Source organism: Salmo salar, chromosome ssa19, assembly GCF_905237065.1.
Source record: "Salmo salar chromosome ssa19, Ssal_v3.1, whole genome shotgun sequence".
Classification (NCBI taxonomy): domain Eukaryota; kingdom Metazoa; phylum Chordata; class Actinopteri; order Salmoniformes; family Salmonidae; genus Salmo; species Salmo salar.
This window is the reverse complement of record NC_059460.1, coordinates 2,998,804-3,021,200: the sequence shown is the minus strand read 5'-3', so window position 1 is coordinate 3,021,200 and position 22,397 is coordinate 2,998,804. Positions and strand designations below refer to the sequence as shown.

The window sequence follows — 22,397 nt, the reverse complement described above, 5'->3', positions numbered from 1 at the left end:
CACATTGGGTTCTCCAGCTCGCTCACCTCTCAATGGCACCCTGTATTCAGCTTCTGGAGGCCTCAGAGAAGTAGGTGGAACAGGTCGGCCGTGCATCCCACGGAATCACTGCCGCTGCTGGGGCTCTACTCCCTCTCTGCTCATGGACTACAGAAACAAACAGAAAGAAAAATGAAATTAGCCGAACTAGGGCTGTGGTAGTCATGAAATTTTGTCAACCGGTGATTGCCAAGCAAATAACTGCCAAGCAAGTAACTGCCGGTCTCACGGCTCACGGTAATTGACCGTTAACTAACAAACACATTTAGCATCTCCTGGCTTCCAGGCATTACCTACAAGCCACTGATGCAGACCTTTGTGAACATCTACATTTAAAAAAAGTAATAAATCCATCACAATAAATACATTATTTATTTTAGACAAGTCTAAAGAAAGATAATATGAAGAAAATGTAGTCTGTTTCAGAAGAACAGAATAGCATACTCTGAGTTGTCCTGATGTTAGGCCATGGGCTAAACTAGTTAATTTAGCAGAAAAGATTTGCTTAGAATTCCTTGGCATGATTTTATATTATTATATAGTATGAAAAATACAGTTGAACATATCGGAATAAAATAAAATGGATTTGAAGGTTTTGAGGGAGTGCGCACATGCAGCTATTCTGTGTTGAGCGGTTAACCAAGAAACAGGTAGCCTACGACTATATGCTTAATGTTGAGTTATTTATGTAACTTTAGTTGTCATACAAATGTTGGGCTATATGTTTTGATTTTTAATATACTCTAAGAATGCATGATGAGACTGATGATTCGAAAAAAGTTGCATGAAAAGGCATGGGCTCTGCTTTGTTTTTTTTGTTCAGGCTGTACACACTACATCAGTCTCTCATTCACAATTTGGCAAGCACTTGATAATGCCTCGAATTTCCTAGTGGAAAATACATAATTCACAAGTGAGAGGCTAATATTGTCACCCATCAGACTATACTTGATTTAATCTTGTCTTTGCATATACTAAATAATATATGTGTGACATTTGTTTTGAGTTAGAATGGACCATTATCATGAGAATGTCTCGAAACAGGGGCAGTGAAAAAAATAAGTGTCATCTATGCACTTAATTAGTGAATGGAGGACGCTATTCCCGTGGTTCATTTTCATACCAACCTGTTATAAAGAGAAGCAATGTGCTTAACCTCTTGACGGTCGCCTAGGATAGGGGGCGCCACAGCGCATTTTGAAAAAAAATTCGTGCCCATTTTAAACGGCCTACTACTCAAACTCAGAAGCTAGGATATGCATATAATTAATACTTGTGGATAGAAAACACCCTAAAGTTTCTAAAACTGTTTGAATGGTGTCTGTGAGTATAACAGAACTCATATGGCAGTCAAAACCCCGAGACAGATCGAAACAGGAAGTGGAATTCTGAATTGCGAACTCAACTTCATCACGTTGCCTATTAATCACACCGTGAGCTATGGTTCATTGAGCACTTCCTATTGCTTCCACTAGATGTCCCCAGTCTTTACAAAGTGGTTTGAGTCTCCTACTGTTAAAACTGAATGAATGAGACGCTGTTGAAATTGGTCACGAGGAGGGCCATCACCATTACGACGCCGGCGGCCCTGGCTTCCCTCCCCTTTCGAAACGTTTTGAAAGACAATGCAATCATCCTCCTTGAATCTTATTGGCTCTCTTGTTGAAAAAGGCCCTGAAGATTTATGTTATACAACGTTTGACATGTTTGAACGAACCTAAATGGGAAAAAAATGCATTTTCTCGAAATAGCTGTCCCGCGGCCGACGGAGCATTTGGATGAGCCTTCAGACGCGCTAACAAGAACAAGCTCTTGGAACATAAAGGAGTAATTTTTTGGAAGGAAAATACATTTGTTGTGGACCTGGGATTCCTGGAAGTGCTTTCTGATGAAGACAACCAAAGGTAAGGGATTATTGACAATAGTATACAAGACTAGATGTGATATGCGATTGTTCCAAGATGGCGCTGACCTGTAACGTTAGCCTATTTTTCAGAGTATCGCATCCCCTTTCATCGCAAAGTATGATTACCCAGTAAAGTTATTTTTAAATCTGGCATTACAGGTGCTATTCATCTATAAATCTTAGAATGACAATATTACATTTTAAAAATGTTTTCTAATAGTAATTTTGTAAATTGTAGCGCTGTTTCATTGGATGCATTTGAGGGAAAATAGTCAACGTTACGCACCGATGTAAAATGCTGTTTTTATATATAAATATGAACTTTATCGAACAAAAGAATGCATGTATTGTGTAACATGATGTCCTAGGTGTGTCATCTGATGAAGATTGTCAAAGGTTAGTGCTGCATTTAGCTGTTTTTTGGTTATTTGTGATGCATGTGGTTGGTCGGAAAATGGCTATGTGGCTACTTTTACGATATACTCCTCTAACATAATCTAATGTTTTGCTTTTGCTGTAAAGCCTTTTTGAAATCGGACAACGTGGTTCGATTCAGGAGAGGTGTATCTATAAAACGATATAATTTGAAAAAAGATTACATTTTGTTAAGCTAATGGCGATATGATTTTTCGCTGGATGGCCGCACAGGGGTTAATATTAGGAAAGTTGAGAAATAAATATAGTAGGCCTTGCCTATAGAAATGTTCTGCAACATGAGCTCATGGGTTCTTATGAAGAGTTTGATTTGATTTTTGATAACATTTGCATTGATGTCAGACTGATTAGAGGGACAATAGAGTGCTGATTACCAGGCAGTTAGCTAGTTTGGTAGGCTACTAATGACCATCAGCAGCATCAGAGCTTGGAGAAGCCTAATTACTGTGACTAAATGATCAGGTGGAATTTGACTGCCATAATGACTCGTGACTGCCGGTGTGGCGGTAATATGGTCACAGTAACAGCCTTAAGCACAACCCACGAACACAGGACCTTAGCTACAACTACTACAGTACCAACACTGAGCTGGAAAACCTGAAGGGTCATGAGTGTAGTAATGAGTGTGTAGAAATACTACCCTAGTATTGTAAGGAGGAAGTAACCTTTCCAAGGAAAATCTGAGTCATCATGTCAATACTTTAAGGTGGAACGCAGAGTGGAATTCCATGCAAACATAAGAACACCTAACGAACTGTGAATTTCCCTCATTTACGACAATGCTGAGTGAATACTTCACCTCTCCACTATGTTCATTAGTCCTCTCTGTCCCCTTCTCTTTTGTCTTCCTCTGAGAGTGAAACTCAAGACTCAAGTCCGGCATACAGAGCTTCCAAGGGGAAATAAAGCCCTCTGGTAGCCATGGCAGCCTGGTTGTGAAGCGGATCAGACTACCAGCAGATCACAGGAATTCATCCTAGCAGGCTCTTGAACTGGGCCGCTGTTCAAATACTTTGATAATACATCCTTCCTTCCTCCATTTCTTTAAGGGGCAACACAGGACAAACTTGCAGTGCAAACTTATGCTGGAAAAGCATTCATATATGAAAGTAGCCATGGCAACCACAAGACTCTGGTTGACTGTCTGTGCTAACCTGGGCTGGGCATAATGTTGAGGAATGTTCAGATATCAACATGCCTCTCTGGCATGTCAGCACCATTCATGGAATTTCTATCTGTGACATTCAATACCTTGCACTCTCCTCAACGTGACCCAGGCCAGGATCAATTGCCCTGACCCCATTCTGCACACTGAGTCACTCCCTCCCTTATTTTTCTGTTTACAATTTATATACAGTGGGGGAAAAAAGTATTTGATCCCCTGCTGATTTTGTACGTTTGCCCACTTACAAAGAAATGATCAGTCTATAATTTTAACCTGTTGGGGCTAGGGGGCAGTATTTGCACGGCCGGATAAAAAACGTACCCGATTTAATCTGGTTACTACTCCTGCCCAGAAACTAGAATATGCATATAATTAGTACATTTGGATAGAAAACACTCCAAAGTTTCTAAAACTGTTTGAATGGTGTCTGTGAGTATAACAGAACTCATATGGCAGGCCAAAACCTGAGAAGATTCCATACAGGAAGTGCCCTGTCTGACAATTTATTGTCCTTCTGTAGCCTCTCTATCGAAAATACAGCATCTGTGCTGTAATGTGACATTTTCTAAGGCTTCCATTGGCTCTCAGAAGGCGCCAGAAAGTGTAATGAGATGTCTGCAGTCTCTGAGCAAAGAACAGCAGCAGAGTTTGTTACTGGCCTGCCTGGGGACAGTGACACTGGAGATGAGCGTTCATGTGAATTCTCCATTTTGTTCTTTCAGTCTTTGAATGAATACAACGTTGCCCGGTTGGAATATTATCGCTATTTTACGAGAAAAATCGCATAAAAAATGATTTTAAACAGCGTTTGACATGTTTCGAAGTACGGTAATGGAATATTTAGAATTTTTGGGTCACGAAATGCGTTCGCGCGTCACCCTTCGAATTGTGACCTGAACGCACAAACAAAATGGAGCTATTTCAATATAACTATGGATTATTTCGAACCAAAACAACATTTGTTGTTGAAGTAGAAGTCCTAGGAGTGCATTCTGACAAAGAACAGCAAAGGTAATCCAATTTTTCTTATAGTAAATCTGAGTTTGGTGAGGGCCAAACTTGGTGGGTGTCAAATTAGCTAGCCGTGATGGCCGGGCTATCTACTCAGAATATTGCAAAATGTGCTTTCGCCGAAAAGCTATTTTAAAATCTGACACCGTGATTGCATAAAGGAGTTCTGCATCTATAATTCTTAAAATAATTGTTATGTATTTTGTGAACGTTAATCGTGAGTAATTAAGTAAATTCACCGGAAGTTTGCAGTGTGTATGCTAGTTGCTAGTTCTGAATATCACATGCTAATGTAAAAAGCTGGTTTTTGATATAAATATGAACTTGATTGAACAAAACATGCATGTATTGTATAACATAATGTCCTAGGAGTGTCATCTGATGAAGATCATCAAAGGTTAGTGCTGCATTTAGCTGTGTTTTTAGTTTTTGTGACATATATGCTTGCTTGAAAAATGGCTGTGTGGTTATTTCTGGCTATGAACTCTCCTAACATAATCTAATGTTTTGCTTTCGCTGTAAAGCCTTTTTGAAATCGGACAATGTGGTTAGATTAACGAGAGTCTTATCTTTCAAATGGTGTAAAAAAGTCCTATGTTTGATAACTTTGAATTATGACATTTTGTGGTTTTAAATTTGGCGCTCTGATGTGTCACTGGCTGTTGAATAGTGCGGGACGATTTCGTCCCACCTACCCTAGAGGTTAATAGTAGGTTTATTTGAACAGTGAGAGACAGAATAACAACAAAAAAATCCGGAAAAACGCATGTCAAAAATTTTATAAAATGATTTGCATTTTAATGAGGGAAATAAGTATTTGACCCCTCTGTAAAACATCACTTAGTAATTGGTGGCAAAACCCTTGTTGGCAATCACAGAGGTCAGACGTTTCTTGTAGTTGGCCACCAGGTTTGCACTCATCTCAGGAGGGATTTTGTCCCACTCCTCTTTGCATATCTTCTCCAAGTCATTAAGGTTTCGAGGCTGACGTTTGGCAACTCGAACCTTCAGCTCCCTCCACAGATTTTCTATGGGATTAAGGTCTAGAGACTGGCTAGGCCACTCCAGGACCTTAATGTGCTTCTTCTTGAGCCACTCCTTTGTTGCCTTGACCGTGTGTTTTGGGTCATTGTCATGCTGGAATACCCATCCACGACCCATTTTCAATGCCCTGGCTGAGCGAAGGAGGTTCTCACCCAAGATTTGACGGTACATGGCCCCGTCCATCGTCCCTTTGATGCGGTGAAGTTGTCCTGTCCCCTTAGCAGAAAAACACCCCCAAAGCATAATGTTTCCACCTCCATGTTTGACGGTGGAGATGGTGTTCTTGGGGTCATAGGCAGCATTCCTCCTCCTCCAAACACGGCAAGTTGAGTTGATGTCAAAGAGCTCCATTTTGGTCTCATCTGACCACAACACTTTCACCGAGTTGTCCTCTGAGTCATTCAGATGTTCATTGGCAAACTTCAGATGGGCATGTGGGTATTCTTGAGCAGGGGGACCTTGTGGGCGCTGCAGGATTTCAGTCCTTCACGGCGTAGTGTGTTACCAATTGTTTTCTTGGTGACTATGGTCCCAGCTGCCTTGAGATCATTGACAAGATCCTCCTGTGTAGTTCTGGGCTGATTCCTCACCGTTCTCATGATCATTGCAACTCCACGAGGTGAGATCTTGCATGGAGCCCCAGGCCGAGGGAGATTGACAGTCATTTTGTGTTTCTTCCATTTGCGAATAATCGCACCAAATGTTGTCACCTTCTCACCAAGCTGCTTGGCGATGGTCTTGTAGCCCATTCCAGCCTTGTGTAGGTCTACAATCTTGTCCCTGACATCCTTGGAGAGCTCTTTGGTCTTGGCCATGGTGGAGAGTTTGGAATCTGATTGATTGATTGATTGCTTCTGTGGACAGGTGTCTTTTATACCGGTAACAAGCTGCGGTTAGGAGCACTCCCTTTAAGAGTGTGCTCCTAATCTCAGCTCGTTACCTGTATGAAAGACACCTGGGATCCAGAAATCTTCCTGATTGAGAGGGGGTCAAATACTTATTTCCCTCATTAAAATGCAAATCAATTTATAACATTTTTGACATGTGTTTTTCTGGATATTTTTGTTGTTATTATGTCTCTCACTGTTCAAATAAACCTACCATTAAAATGATAGACTGATCCTTTATTTGTCAGTGGGCAAATGTACAAAATCAGCAGGGGATCAAATACTTTTTCCCCCCACTGTATGCTAATGGGATCACACACACATTTGTAGGACTGAACCATTGGAATTCATTGCCTCCAGTGCCAGAAGTGGGTAGAGTTACTTAAGTACAGATCTTCCGTAAAGTACTGTTACTTAGATTACTTTTACTTGAGTAAATTACAAATGTAGCCCTCTTAAGAAACTACTTAAGTAAGAGTAAAAAGTATCCGGTCAGAAAACTACTTAAGTATTCGTTACAGATGTAGTTTAGTAAAAAAATATACACCTTATGATAAATTGTGACTGCAAACAAAAAGAACAACTTAGTGCATTTATTATTTAAGCCTGCCATCATCATCTTGCAGGTGTCCCCCAGGACAGGTAGGCTGTACAGTTTTATTCAAAGTCGACTTAATATATATCAATGTGCTCACTTTCATAAAAAAAAGGTAAACGGTAGGCTTAGGCAGTATACCGGGGTATTTGGAAATAGTCACTGGATAGTTTTTCAGTACTGTAAAAAACAATTTCTTTGAAGTTTTTAAATAAACTTGAATATTTGTAGCTACTTTTGTATAAAAAAAAAGTTTCATTTTTATCCAGTGACTTACATTAGTGAGTGCATACATGTTTCATACTAAATACCTGCAGTCAATATGTGTAATGCGTTAGGAGATAAAGAAGATTGCGTTCTTCATTTCACCTGTCACAATTTTTCATTTTGAAGCTTATCGGTAGTCCCCAGTCATGTGGTGTTTGTTTACAAGCACACCACGACGAGAGACCAGAGCCTTGTGAGTCACTCACCGCTGTGCAGCACGCGCCAGGTGATCTAGTTACAGTATGGAATTCACAACTAAATGTTTTCCAGCTAGATATCTTATAACTATTAAGTTGACTGTCTAAAATGTGTTAAATGCTCTGCAGTTGTGCATTTTGTTTTATAATTTAGTAGCTACTTATCTATCTAAAATCAGCTTTGTTTGGTAACAGAAGAGAATCCCCTCTTGGATCAAGAGTCTTGCTGTCTAATATTTGTTTTGTGCTTGCAGCAAAAAAATGTTGGTTACTTGTTTAACTTTATGCGCAGGGGTGTCTGTCCTGAAAATAGTTTACGTCAGTGACTGTATAAAATATTCGCAATGCGCTTGTTAGCATTCTCTACGAGATTTTACATGTACTTGTTAGCATTGCTAACCTTCGGATTACGGAGGCTGTGTGGTTAGAAAATACCGCCCCCTGTGTTCAGTGCCGGTATTACCGAATATCCCGATATGGCACAAAGTTGCTATGAAGATATTGTATGGTATTCTGGATACCGCCCATGCCAAGTAAACGGTGCTCGAGACATTGGCATAATTTCTCAATTTCAATAGCATTAATAAAAATGTATTTTACAATATAATTTCAAGTACATGTGATGGTGAATGCGTACTAGAAAGATTTACACCAAGTGTGATGTCAAACAATCAATATCAAAATTTCACTATGAATCATGTTACTAGTATGCAAATCAGACAGATTTCAACATGGAATTAAATATCAAGGTAGGTATTCAGGTAAGAATCATGTATGTAATAAATAATCGAAACAGTGCAGATAAATTTCAATAGTCAACTCAATCATATCTTTCCTGCCAAGCTAGGATTTACCCTTCATCCTCCTTCTCTTCCAATTTGAAAGTTATTTTATTTTCTTGGCTAGCCCATTCTTCTTCCCCTCAGTTGTGTTGCTAGAAGTTGTAAATAAAAAGAAAAACACACCAATAAAAAAGCTATAGTAGCTATATGTTACAAAAAGCTTATTGAGATGTTTCACTGTATGACAGATGCGCCTATAGGCCTCGTCATTAAAACAGAATGACATTTAGACATACACTAAATACACAGTGACAGAGAACAATGAATAGGAAGGATTCTACGCTGGGCTGACTGGTTGATCTAGCTAACATTAGTTAGCTAGTGTAACCGATGTGAAATGGCTAGCTAGTTAGCGGTGGTGCGCGCTAATAGCGTTTCAATCGGGTGACGTCACTCACTGAGACCTGAAGTAGTTGTTACACTAGCTAATGTTAGCTAGCTACATGTTTGGCACTAGCTTTGCCACTAGATAAGCTGGCTATCTTATGTTATCACTAACTAGCTATTTACAGTGCATTCGGAATGTATTCAGACCTCTTGACTTTTTCCACATTTTGTTACGTTATTAAAACACAATACCCCATAATGATGAAGACATTTTTTGAAACAGTACATTTACATAAGTATTCCTATACTTTACTCGGTACTTTGTTGAAGCACCTTTGGCAGCGATTACAGCCTCCATTCTTCTTTGGTATAACGCTACAAGCTTGGCACACCTGTATTTGTGGACTTTTCCCATTCTTCTCTGCAGATCCTCTCAAGCTCTGTCAGGTTGGATGGGGAGCGTCGCCGCACAGCTATTTTCAGGTCTCTCCAGAGATGTTCGATTGGGTTCAAGTCCGGGCTCTGGCTGGTCCATTCAAGGACATTCAGAGATTTGTCCCAAAGCCACTCCTGCGTTGACCTTTGCTCTTTGCCCTGTTGGAAGGTGAACCGTCGCCCCAGTCTGAGGTCCTGAGCGCTCTGGAACAGGTCTTCATCAAGGATCTCTGTACTTTGCTCCGTTCATCTTTCCCTCGATCCTGAATAGTCTCCCAGTCCCTGCCCTTGAAAAACATTCCCACAGCATGCCACCATGGCCAGCTCAAGGAAGAGTCTTGGTGGTTCCAAACTTTTTCCATTTAAGAATGATGGAGGCCACTGTGTTCTTGGGGACCTTCAATGCTGCAGAACATTTTTGGTACCCTTCCCCAGATCTGTGTCTCGACACAATCCTGTCTTGGAGCTCTACGGACAATTCCTTCGACGTCATGGCTTGGTTTTTGCTCTGACATGCACTGCCAATTGTCGGACCTTCTATAGACAGGTGTGTGCCTTTCCAAATCATGTCCAATCAATGGAATTTACCAGCGGTGGACTCCAATCAAGTTGTAGAAACATCAAGGATGATCAATGGAAACAGGATGCACCTGAGCTCAACCAAAGGGTCAGAATACTTAAAAGGCATTTCTATTTTACATTTTTAATACATTTGCAAAAATGTCTAAAAGCCTGTTTTCAATTTGTCATTATGGGGTATTGTGTGTAGATTGATAAGGAAAACAATTCATTTGATCTATTTTAGAATAAGGCTGTAACGTAACAAAAAAAATGGGGTCTGAATACTTTCCGAATGCACTGTATTTCCATACACATCTGAATAATCTGTTCACTCTTTCTGCCAATGACAAGGTGGCTAGTTAACTTAGCCAACAAGCGGAGATCATTGTGGGAGTTAAAAACAGGAGATAAACTATTGTCAGATTCTGAGTTAACCGAAGCAAACTAGCTAGCTAATTAGCTACCTAGCCATTTCATTTGCACTCACCCTCAAAACACAATTTGAACAGCAGAATTATATCCAAGAAATACTTATCTTACTCCAGAAATATATAATATTACAAAAGCAGAAGGTAATTAAAGTGCAACTTACTTCTGATCTCGTTTGGCTAAGAACCCACAAACAAAAATCTCCTTAGCAGTGAAGACGTGTGCTTCACTGCAAGAGCTGTGGTGGAAATACAGGGTTTGAAGAGCCAATGGACAAGAGTTTTGATGCAAAGCTATTTTGAATACTTTCCATGGTTTATGTCACACCCTGATCTGTTTCACCAGTCTTTGTGCTAATCTCCGCCCCGCTCCAGGTGTCGCCCACCTTCCCCAGTGTATTATGCCTGTGTTCTGTGTTTGTCTGTTGCCAGTTTGTTTTGTTCGTCAAGCCTACCAGCTTTTTCCCCCCTTGCGCCTGTCTGTTTCTTGTTCCTGTTTTCCCAGTTTTGACCATTCTGCCTGCCCTGACCCTGAGACTGCCTGCCGTTCTGTACCTTTTGGACTCTGATCTGGATTACTGACCTCTGCCTGCCCTGGACCTGTCGTTTTGCCTGCCCCCTGTTATAAACTTTTGTTACTTCGACACTGTCTGCATCTGGGTCTTCCCTAAACCCAGAAGACAAGCTGGCCAACGACCCAATGAGTGTGCAGAACGCCTTCTGGAAACAGAACGAGAACTGAGGACCCCGGTTGGAGACCATGTCCACTTGGAGTCCATGGATCCGGAAGATGTGCTGCACCATGAGCTGAGCCATCTCTTTGGCAGAGGGTAGCTTGGGGAGAGGAATTAAGTGGGTGGCTTTAGAAAACCGGTCCACTACTGTCAGGATGGCGGTGTTGCCATTAGACGGGGGGAGACCCGTGACAAATTCTAGGGATATGCGAGACCAGGGACGGTGAGGGAGAGGCAGAGGTTGAAGGAGACCAGCCGGAGCTTGCAGAGGAGTCTTGTTCTGCGCACAGATTGTGCATGCGATGAACGCAGAGACGTCAGTAACCATGGTAGGTCACCAAAAGTGTTGTCGCACAAAGGCCAGAGTCCAACGGGAGCCCGGGTGGCAGGCAAGCCTGGAGGAGAGGGCCCACTCCAGGACCAAGGAGCGGACCATGTCAGGAACAAACATCCGGTTATCTGCCCCCCCAAGATATTCCAGGTTCTTGTGGTCGGTCCACACAATGAACGGATGTTCCGCCCCCCTCCAGCCAGTGCCTCCACCCATCCAACGCCATCTTCACCGTGACAAGCTCACGATTCCCCACATCGTAGTTTCTCTCCATGGCGTTGAGGCGATGGGAGAAGGCGGCACATGGATATAACTTGAGGTCCTAGGCAGAACTCTGGGACAGAACAGCCCCCACTCCGACATCTGAAGCATCGGGCCTCCACCACGAATTGGCGGGACAGGTCAGGATGAACGAAGATGGGAGTTTTGGTGAAACGGTGTTTGAGCTCCCGGAACCCCCGGTCAGCGGCTGGGGACCATATGAACGGAACCTTGGGAGAGGTGAGTGCAGACGGGGTATGCCAGGGGGCCGTAACCCCGGATAAAGCGGCGATAGAAGTTGGCGAATCCCAGGAAACATTACAGTTGTACTCTGGACGTAGGCTGGGGCCAATCCACCACCGCTCTCAACTTCCCGGGATCCATCTGTACAATCCCTGCAGCGATGATGTAACCCAGGAAGGGGATGGTGGAGCGATGGAATTCGCACTTCTCTGCTTTCACAAAAAACTGGTTCTCTAGGAGGTGTTGAAGAACCTGTCAGACTTGGAGCACGTGTTCTTAGGCGGAGTGGGAGAAAACGAGGATGTCAGAGGTAGACGAATCGGTTCAACATGTCGTGGAGAACATCATTCACCAGAGCCTGGAACACAGCAGGGGCGTTGGTAAGGCGAAATGGCATAAGCAGATACTCATTGTGACCGCTGGCCATGTTGAAAGCAGTCTTCCACTCGTCCCCTTCCCGTATCCGCACCAGGTGGTAAGCGTCCCATAGGTCCAGCTTGGAGAACACGGTGGCCCCCTGGAGCAGCACGAAGGCCGAGGAGATGAGTGGTAGCGGTTCTTCACCGTGATGTCACTGAGGCCCCAGTAGTCGATGCACAGGCACAGGGTTTTGTCCTTCTCCACAAAGAAGAACCCTGCGCCGGCAGGGGAAGCAGAAGGATGGATGAACCCTGCAGCTAGGGAGTCCTCAATGTAGGTGTCCATAGCCTTGGTCTCTGGACCCGACAGAGAGTACAGTCGTCCCCGGGGCGAAGTGGTGCCTGGGAGAAGATTGATGCTGCAGTCATAGGGTCGGTGTGGCGGAATCGAAGTGGTCCGGGCCTTACTGAACATCTCCCGGAGGTCCTGGTCCGGGGCAACTTAGGAGCCCCCAGGAAGACGTCCTGGGGCAGGCTGCGCTGACTTCAGGCAATGAGCATGGCAGAACGGGCTCCAGCCCATGATGGCACCAACAGACCAGTAAATAAGGGAATTGTGTCGCTGGAGCCAAGAGAATCTCAATACCACGGAAACCTGAGTAGACTTAATAAGGAATTGGATCATCTCGCTGTGGTTCCCTGACACACGTAGGTTGTTGGGATGGTATTGTGGGTGACGCAGTCTATAGAGCGCCCGCCCAGCACTCTAACGTCCATGGGAATGGAGAGGGGGCTGAGTAGGAATGCCCAGCTCGGATGCCAGGGTAGCTTCCATAAAGCTCTCATTGGCCCCAGAATCGATGAGTACCCGGAGAGACTGACTGGTTCCCCCACAGCAAGATGGCATGAAAAGGGGTGTGAGTAAGGGGAGAGGAAAAGTTCTCTGTATGGAGCACCAGAGTACTCGCTCCTACTGGTGAGCCTGGTCTTTTAGTGGACAGGTGGCAATGAAATGACCAGCAGTCCCGCAATACAGGCAACTCTTCATGTGAAGCCTGTATAGCCATTCGGCTGGGGAGAGCCTAGCTCTGCCTAGTTGCATCGGTTAAGGAAGAGATGAATTGGCAAACTTTGAAGACTCTCGGGAGAACTTGGGTAGCCTCGGGTTCTCTTGGCAACGGAGCCGTCGGGGACTTCCGGGATGTCTCGGAGGCGAGGTGAAAGCCTTGGGCAGGTGAGTGAAATTGAACCTCTCCTTCCTTCACTCCCGTAGTCGCCCATCGATCCGAATGGTCAAGGCAAAGAGCGAGTCAAGACCCGTCGGTAGTTCCCGGGCTGCAAGCTCGTCCTTCACTTCCTCCGATACTCCGTGCAGGAACATGTTGAACAATGCTTCCGGGTTCCAGGCACTCTCAGCCGCCAACATGCGAAAATCAATTGCGTAGTCTGCCACATTACGGGAGTCTTGACGTAGCTGCAGCAGCCTCTCTCTCAGACAACAAAGAATCAAACTTATTCCACAAACTCCTCCAGACTGAGGCAGACGATGGACTGTTGCTCCCACACTGCCGTTGCCCAGGCGAGTGCTCTCCCGGACATCAGCGTTATGATGTACGCTATCCTCGAGGGGTCTGAGGGGAACGAAGAAGGCTGCAGCTCAGAAATGAGGGAGCACTGGGAGAGAAGAGCCTGGCAGGTTCCGTAATCTCCAGCGTAGCGCTCCGGAGGAGGTAAGCGGGGTTCTCGGGACACTGGGGTAGGCTGGGAGATTACGGGTGTGACCCGCTGCCCAGTGGGGAATCCTCGGAATTGCTCCAGCAATGTATCGAATGCCTGGTCATTGCGTTCTGCCAGGGTATGGAGTCCCTCCATAAGACATTGAATTAACTCCTCGTGTCTTTCAATGGTGGCTCCTTGCAGGGAGACAGCATTGTGGAGCTGGTCTGAGTCTGTTGGGTCAGTCATGGCCAGTTCGTACTATCACGTTTTAGGAAAGACCCAGATGAAGACAGTGTTGAAGCAACAAAAGTTTATTACTAGAACAGGGGGCAGGCAAAACAACAGGTCAAGGGAGGCAGAGGTCAATAATCCAGTGTGGTGTGACTAGGTACAAAATGGCAGGCAGGCTCAGGGCAGGCAGAATGGTAAAAACAGGAAATAGAAACAGACAGTCGCAAGGGGAAAAACACTGGTAGGCTTGACAAACAAAACAAACTGGCAACAGACAAACAGAGAACACAGGTATAATACACAGGGGATAATGGGGAAGATGGGCGACACCTGAAGCGGGGAGGAGACATTGCACAAAGACAGGTGAAACAGATCAGGGTGTAACAGGTCAAGAGGTTGTGAAATGTTCTTACAGACGTAAAGTGGAACCTATAGTATCGATTCATGTAAAAAAAGAAATCACAACATTTAGAGTGACAAGGTTTTCATCTGACAGCGACGATATTATCATTTAAATCTATGTAACTGAAGTGATTTGGCAAAATGTAACGGGAGTCAAAATACTTGAGTACAAGTACAGCCCACAGAGAGCAACTAGAAAAGTACCAGTTCCTCCAAAAATGTACTTAAGTACACGCTACTACCCACCTCTGTCCAGTGCACTCCGGTGTCATATTTCCACTGAACAAATGGCTCATATTTACACAAACACCATAGACATCGTTAATCCCATGGGGTCAGTTAGTGCCTAAAAAGGCTCGATAACAATGGTAGTTCCTCAAATGATCGTTGTACTTCATTTCAGGGGAACATTGAAAAATTGTAGTGGATCGGAAGTTGAAATAACATAAGTAGGTAACTGGTTAAAGCCCCAATGCACTGCAGCCATTTTGATCTCAATATCAAACTATTTCTGAGTAACAATGAAGTACTAGTTTTCCATGAAAATGGCAAAAAGAAAAATTGCTTTTTAGCCAAAAACTATTTCTCAAGCAAGAATTGCAAAATGTAGATTTCTGCTTAAAATAGACCTACCCAAAAGTAACTGCTATTCATGTGTAATTACATGATTCTGACATGAATATAACTTGGTATATTTGGAAAGAAGACATATGGGAGATTATGAGAAAATGATCAGAAGATATGAGTTACATAGTTCATAATACACAAGATCAAGCACACACAAAATAACAGTTTTAATTTTTTTATTTTGAAAGTCATCTTTCATTGAAAAGCTATACGTGAATTATTGATGCCCAGAGCTGGAAACACATCAGATGGCTTCCACAACATGTGAACAATATCAGGGGTAAAAGGGGATCGATAGACCTAACAACTGGAAATGGGCAGATGTATTAGTAAGTGGTGTCAGGTGTGGTCACGGGGCGTTTCCAAGTCTCCCTAAATCTCTCCAAAGTGGTATATGTCTGTAAATTAGATAATTCCAGTACTATTATATATTTGCATTCCCTAAATGCTATTTGTTCAATATAAAAATAAAATGTTCTACCATATCAACCTCACTCAAACATTGTGGTGTTATGGGGTACCCAGGGTACATTCGTGTCCTTTCAACCTCTTCAAAGTGTCCGAATGTGGTAATTGCACTGTTTTTGCACACTGGATGTGCCGAAAAGTTATGGTTCACTATAAAAACTAAATTTCTACAACAACAACCTCTCTCAAACATTGTGGTGGTGTCGTGGGATATACAAGGGATATGGATACCTACACCGCGTAAGCAGGCAACATCATATTTTTGATGCGCAAAGATAAACTCGGTGGACATTCGATGTTGCCATTAAGTCATGCATCATCAGATAACATTGGCAATAAGCTAGATTTGTTCCTACCAACCTAAGGATTAATTTGATACCCCCCCCCATGTAGCTATAGCTCAAACACAGACCAAATCGAAGCTTACCTTGTAAGATGTTTGCTGAAAACATTGTGTAATATAAACATTTTGACTCTCGGGGCTGGTGATCAATAACGATAAGTCACAGGCAGACAAATAAAATATCCTCATGATCTGTGGAGTCCCAGCTTTTGTGTTTGTCTGTTTGTCTGTAAAATGGTAAAAAGAAAAATAGCTTTTTAGCCAAAGCAAGAATTGTGCTAGTACTATCTGGGAATGGTATGGATGGGGAAGGATATGTTATCTGAAAAAAAATCTGTCATTGGCAGAGAGGTTTGGAACTCGCTTTGTTATTGGTCTATATGAACTTTTATAAACTGGGTGGTTCAAGCCCTGAATGCTGATTGGCTGACAGCCGTGGTATATCAGACCATATACCACGGGTAAGACAAAACATTTCTTGTTACTGCTCTAATTATGTTGGTAACCAGTTTATAATAGCAATAAGGCACTTCTGGGGCTGTATCCAGGACATATACCACACCCCCTTGTGCCTTAATTGCTTAAATACCGCCTGGTGATGTCACCAGGCAAAGACAAAGCTCCACCCATGCAGAACCTGCTGATTAGAAGGTACTGTGTAGATTGTATTTTCAACTAGCAACTATCAGGAAATAACACTGATCAAATGTATTCACACTTTTACAGTGTTAGCTAGTTTCATCTGTTGTACAATATGTTATAAAAACACATGAAAAACGGAATTTTGACTGCATTGGGCCTTTAATATATATCCTGGATATATGCAGGATCAGAGATGTTCGCTAAGCTCTCGATTCTTCAATTACAAGCAGAGGAATATCGGAATATGCTTTGAGGCCTATTTAAATGTTTTCCTTCTGCAAGGCAGAGGAAATATGTTGGTAACAGATGGAAGTGCTAAGAGGACTGTGGCTTCCCACACATAATGCAGCTCAATCCAATCCAGGCTTTAAACTGGCTTCATAAACATCACTGTGGCAATATAATGCCAGTGTTGGATAACACCCTTGGTATGCAGTGTTTGCGAGAGAGGTGCTTCCAAGACATATCAGATGATATGACAACATCATAGTAACTCCTGGAGGTTGATTGTTGTCCCACACACAGCCCACTAGCTGCTTAGCTGTGACAGCCCTCTCTTACCTCCTACTCTGGATCGATTGGCAGCAGTAATCCACGTTATTGCCCCACCAGCTGCCAAAGAGAATGGGATTAAATGCCATGCAGAGAGAGAAAGCGAGATAATTCTCAGATTACCATTTCATTATTCATCTGCCGAACAAGACCCTTCATAGACAGCAATCGATAACTAACCTCTGACCCATTACTATCGACAGGCCTTTATAGCAGGCTACCTTGGGCTTGAAGAGGCGGGCTAGTGAACCACTTCAAATCCCAGATCTAACAGTAGTGTAGGATAGTGAAGTGATATCAAATAGCTGGAGATCTCTATATCTCTTATCTGTTATAATCTCTTATTGAGGGGAGAGGTTGACAGGTTCATATCCGAGGGTATGCTTGGATATCTAACCTGTATATTGATTGATTTAGTCACATACTAAGGGTGTTTGCAAGGACTTATAAACCTACCCTAAAAGGGGAAGTATTAGGTTAATTCTCTGCTTTGCAAAGTCATTGGCTGTGCATATGGCACTCAATTGTGCCTTTAGTGTGAATAAGTGTCTGTTTCCACAAATAATCTCTGTTCTCTTTCTCCCCCTTTCTCTCTCACTATCGCTCTTTTCCCACCCCCTGTCGGCTGCCTTGGTACAAAGCATGCATAAAACATAACTTGCAGCTTCAGTTTCAGACAGAAATGAAAAGACGATTTGAGTCACCCACTAGGGAAGGAAATCCCAGAGGAGAGAGAACAGGGAGTAGGACAAAACCTTGGCTGAGCCATAAATGTACATATCACCTGGTTATAGTATTTACAACCAGTAACTGATAAGATATTGAGGATGTGATGTACAGCGAAAGAAAAAAAGACAAGTGTACAACTTTACAATTTCTAATTCTTATCAGGCAGGGGGTTCAGCTGTTCTTGCCACAAACATCAGGTCCATAATGTCCTGATTCTCATACATTACTACAACCTATTTAATATCATTTTTGTCTACGTGAGAGTAGAACGTTTTCATGCGAAATCTAGACCTATCCGATTTGAGTGACTAAAATGTCAGGATGTGGGATGCAGCCATAGTGTTCCATCCTGCCGGGCCCAGGTCAGGTCAGGTCAGACCCCATGGCGAGCTGTTGGATGCTGGTCATTGGGGGGGGAGTTGAACCCTGATTGAAGCTACTACACACTTCCATGATAAAAGCCTGGCCAAGAGCACCCTGCCCAAAAGCCTGCTGTTCAGTGCTGGGGCTCAGGGTGCATTTGGATGGCGGGGGGCAGGGAAAGGACACAACTAAATATGCAATCATTCTGTTCTAGGTCAAGGGTTTACGCTGTTCAGTTAATAAAAGATTGGATGAACATACTTTTGTGTGAGGATATGCGTGACAAGATAAAGTGCCCTTCAAAAACAGACTTTGTTGATTGACAGTTTGGGATTGTGAGGAACGGCGGGAGAGAGAAAAAAAGTAAGGACAGATTAAGCCCTATAATCTGCAGGCAGGACAACCAGCAATCTATCATCCAAATTTGACCAAAAATCACCCCAGGACTGAGCTTTCAGAGTCAGATCATACTTTGCATCTCAGTACCCCGTGTTCTGTGTTCCACATTAGGCTAAACATTAAGACATAGGCTAGAAACCCTTTTAAGATCAAGGTCATCATTTAAAACACCCTTAAACGTCTAGAGAGACAAAGTGGGCTATGAATGTTCAGTTGAATGAAATAGTTTATGTTCTAATGTCTAATTGTGTCTATTTTACTGTTCTGCATCCTCCGGTGTTTAAATGACATTTTCTTTCAATTAAGTCTGATTCAAAGTTTGATTTTGCACAGGTTTGTTATTGCACAGCCCCGTGCCAAGGAGTGCGTTGGCTATACAGCACAAACAGATCTGGGATCAGGCTAAAGGCTTCAGACAAGCAGTGATGGGACCACACCCTAGGTGGAATTAAGGAAATGGCCACAGAGGTGGAATAAGGAAGTGATGAAACAGCAGTTGGTCCATGATTGTAATGTAAACATTTAAGGTAGAAGTTCTTGCTAACCACCGATCTAGGATCAGGTTACCTCGTCCAAAATTCTACCCTTAAATTTTAGGAGGATTTTAAAAAATCTGACCATGGACCGGCAGTTAGGGGCAATTTCTACCAGCTCCAATACCACCAGTTCAAACTAGGTGCCACTGTCAAGGTTGTGTGAGCAAGGCTGAACTGTAAGAATGTGTAAATGTGTCATTCTGTCCAAGAGATAGCATTAGTTTATGGAAGGAATGGTACAGAAATTATACAGGCATCTGCCCAGGTGAACACTAGCATGCTAATCCATGAGCGAAAAGAGCAAAGTCTATATAAGAAGAAACATATTTTGCACCAAGATGCCAAAATCTTTTTTTCTATGAGATTACTCCTCATTGCAACCAAAATCTCAGTCATTTCCGCTGTCCTGAAAACACACAGACGAAGAGGAAAATACCATTCCAAGTTCTAATGTAGTGGCTGGAGGGAATATCGTCAGACATGCATAGGTACTTCCATAGACATTCAAATATACTAAAATGACCATATGCTATAACTAGGATGTCCACTACATTACCCTTTAATGGAATATGAGACCACTGCACATTATGAATCAAGGGTCATGTGGAGTCAAGTGTACGACTCCCCTCCTTGGTGAATGAAAAGAACAGAGATTAGAGGGAGGTAGTCAGTAACTAAAGCCCACTGTATGTCGCCACCCCACCCCAATACAGTGGGCTACGGAAGCTGTGTGTGTGTGTGTGTGTGTGTGTGTGTGGCAGCAGTAGAGGCAGACCACCTCTCCAGACGAATTACTTCAGACCCAGTTCCCCTCAGCTTAAGCCGTTATGCAACGGTATGACACGTCTGCCCCCCACGTAGTCCTCCACTCTGCTCCAACAGGACCCCCGTACATCACCCTCTGCCTCCCACCTACAACACGTCCTGCTTCAATTCGCCTATCGCACCCAATCACTCAAACAGCTTCTTCCTACAGGGAAACTGTTCTGCTTATCAAAGGGTCACCTACACCTGACCAGTGTTTGCTTTTCATTGTGTGTGTATATACACATCTGTCTTTCTATCTTAGTGGGAGGCTAATCAGGCAAGAGCAATGAGAAAGTGGATTTAAAAATAACCAAACAAACAACCTCGGGGAAGGGTCGTCCCAGTTCCATAACCCTGGCTAATACCTTGACGGCACTGCAGGAAACTTTAGGAAGGGGAAAGTGAAAAGCAGCCAGAGTATTAGACTATAGTCCATGAGGGCCATCCCACACCAGCTGTGAATGTAATCATCACACAAACTACCGCGGCCAATCACAAAGCACTCAGGAAGGACATTGCATTTTAACCATGTCATTTTTCAACCTCTACAATTTGTGTCCAGAGTATTTTATTAATCTGAATTGACAGTAACCAGAACTGACACAAGGCTAACCTATAAACATTCCTTGATTGAAATCTGTAGACCTCCTTACTTTGATTTTGAAAATATAAGAAGAAAGGCCCAGACCCAAAGACAGGGTGCTAGTCTGTCTAACTGTCCCCAACAAACAGCCCTGGGTCCTAGCCTAGAGCCGGGACGATAAACTGAAAAATATCGACAACGACCACTTATCGCAGGCATTTTGCAGAGTAGCCTATACAAGTAGCCTGTACTATAGAAATGTTAAGTTTGAAATGAAATAAGTTTGCTAATATGGGTAATTGTTAATGGGACAATTGATGGCTATAACCATCAAACTAGTATTTGATGGAAAAGGATAGTTTAAAGGATAATAAAAAAACAGATTGTTCTATTTATCGTTATCACATCAATTCATCACAATATGGATTTTTGTCCATATCGCCCAGCTCTATCTAGCCCCCTAGTCAATGTAATTCTGTAGTTCCTTCTGTAATAACACAGCCCTATCTGCAAAACAGTACTGCCATGAACCATCACAAAAATGGTATATTACTGACATTCAATCACCAAAGATCATGAGACTTGTGACTGATAGTCCATGTAAAAATTAGGGCTGGGAATTTCCAGGGACCTCACGATAAAATATCACAATACTTAGGTGCCAATACGATATGTATTGCGATTCTCACGATTCTATACGTAGGCTATTGCAATTTGATACTGTGATTTTATTGAGATTTGATGCACCATACATATTGCTCACTATACACTGAGTATACAAAACATTAAGAACTTAATACTGAGTTGCTCCCTCTTTTGCCCTCAGAGCCTCAATTCCTTGGGGCATGGACTCTACAAGGTGTCAAAAGCATTCCACAGGGATGCTGGCCCATGTTGACTCCAATGCTTACCACAATACGGTCAAGTTGGCTGGATGTCCTTTGGGTGGTGGACCATTATTGATACACACGGGAATCTGTTGAGCGTGAAAAACACAACAGCGTTGCAGTTCTTGACACAAACTGGTGCGCCTGGCACCTACTACCATACCCGTTCAAAGGCACTTAAATATTTTGTCTTGTCCATTCATCTTCTGAATGGCACACATACATAGTCCATGTCTCAATTGTCTCAAGGCTTAAAAATCCTTCTTTTAATCTGTCTCCTCCCTTTCATCTACACTGATTGAAGTGGATTTAACAAGTGACATCAATAAGGGAACAAAGCTTTCACCTGGATTCACCTGGTCAGTCTTTGTCAAGGAAAGAGCAGGTGTCCTTAATGTTTTGTACACTCAGTGTATGTCTGCTGCAAAGAGACAAGAAAGAGCATGAAAAACATTTGCTTTGATCAGTCATGGAAATAAGTGCTGAACACATGTTGGCTCACTATTTAGAAATAAGATGGACAACATGCTATAAAATGAAAAATACAAGAGTTTTGGCACAGGTACAGCCGACAAGCTCTAGCTAACGCTACATAGCAAAAGAAAGTGGATACTTGGAGTCAAAGTATCCATATAATATCATCCAAAATAATATTGTGATGTGTAAAAGAAAGAGAGCTTTGGAGCAAGATAAAGAGGTTAATGTAGTTACAGTGGTGGAGTACTGACTGAATACGGTCGGGACATATCAGGGTTTGTACTCCGGCTGTCTGTCTACAACACTCAAGGAGATGACTGAGAACCAAAGGTTGAGAGAGCTGCTTACAACATGAGGCAGAGAGACCCTGTTTATGATCCGGCTCGAAGGACTAGTTCATTGGGATACACTATACAACCCAGACATTTTCTTTTGCAAGGCCCTTAGGATAAACTAACCACATCGTGACCTGACCAGGAAAAAAATCCTGCCTCTGAAGATGAGACATGACGTACAGTATTGAGCCTTCAATTAAAATAAGCTCCAGTTTATCTGGATCTTATAC

The 22,397-nt window shown here is 42.9% G+C and overlaps 1 protein-coding gene and 1 pseudogene across 1 annotated transcript in view; both read right to left on the bottom strand.

Annotated features, from left to right (window-relative positions):
- The window catches only part of LOC106578304 (leucine zipper putative tumor suppressor 2 homolog), a 48,622-nt gene that overhangs the window by 16,473 nt on the left and 9,752 nt on the right, over positions 1-22,397 (bottom strand). The window contains exon 2 of the mRNA XM_014156986.2: positions 27-147. The gene's annotated coding sequence lies outside the window, so the exon portion shown is untranslated. The remainder of the gene's footprint in view (positions 1-26; positions 148-22,397) is intronic.
- LOC106578320 (twinkle mtDNA helicase-like) overlaps positions 13,580-22,397 on the bottom strand; it is a 51,821-nt pseudogene continuing 43,003 nt past the window's right edge.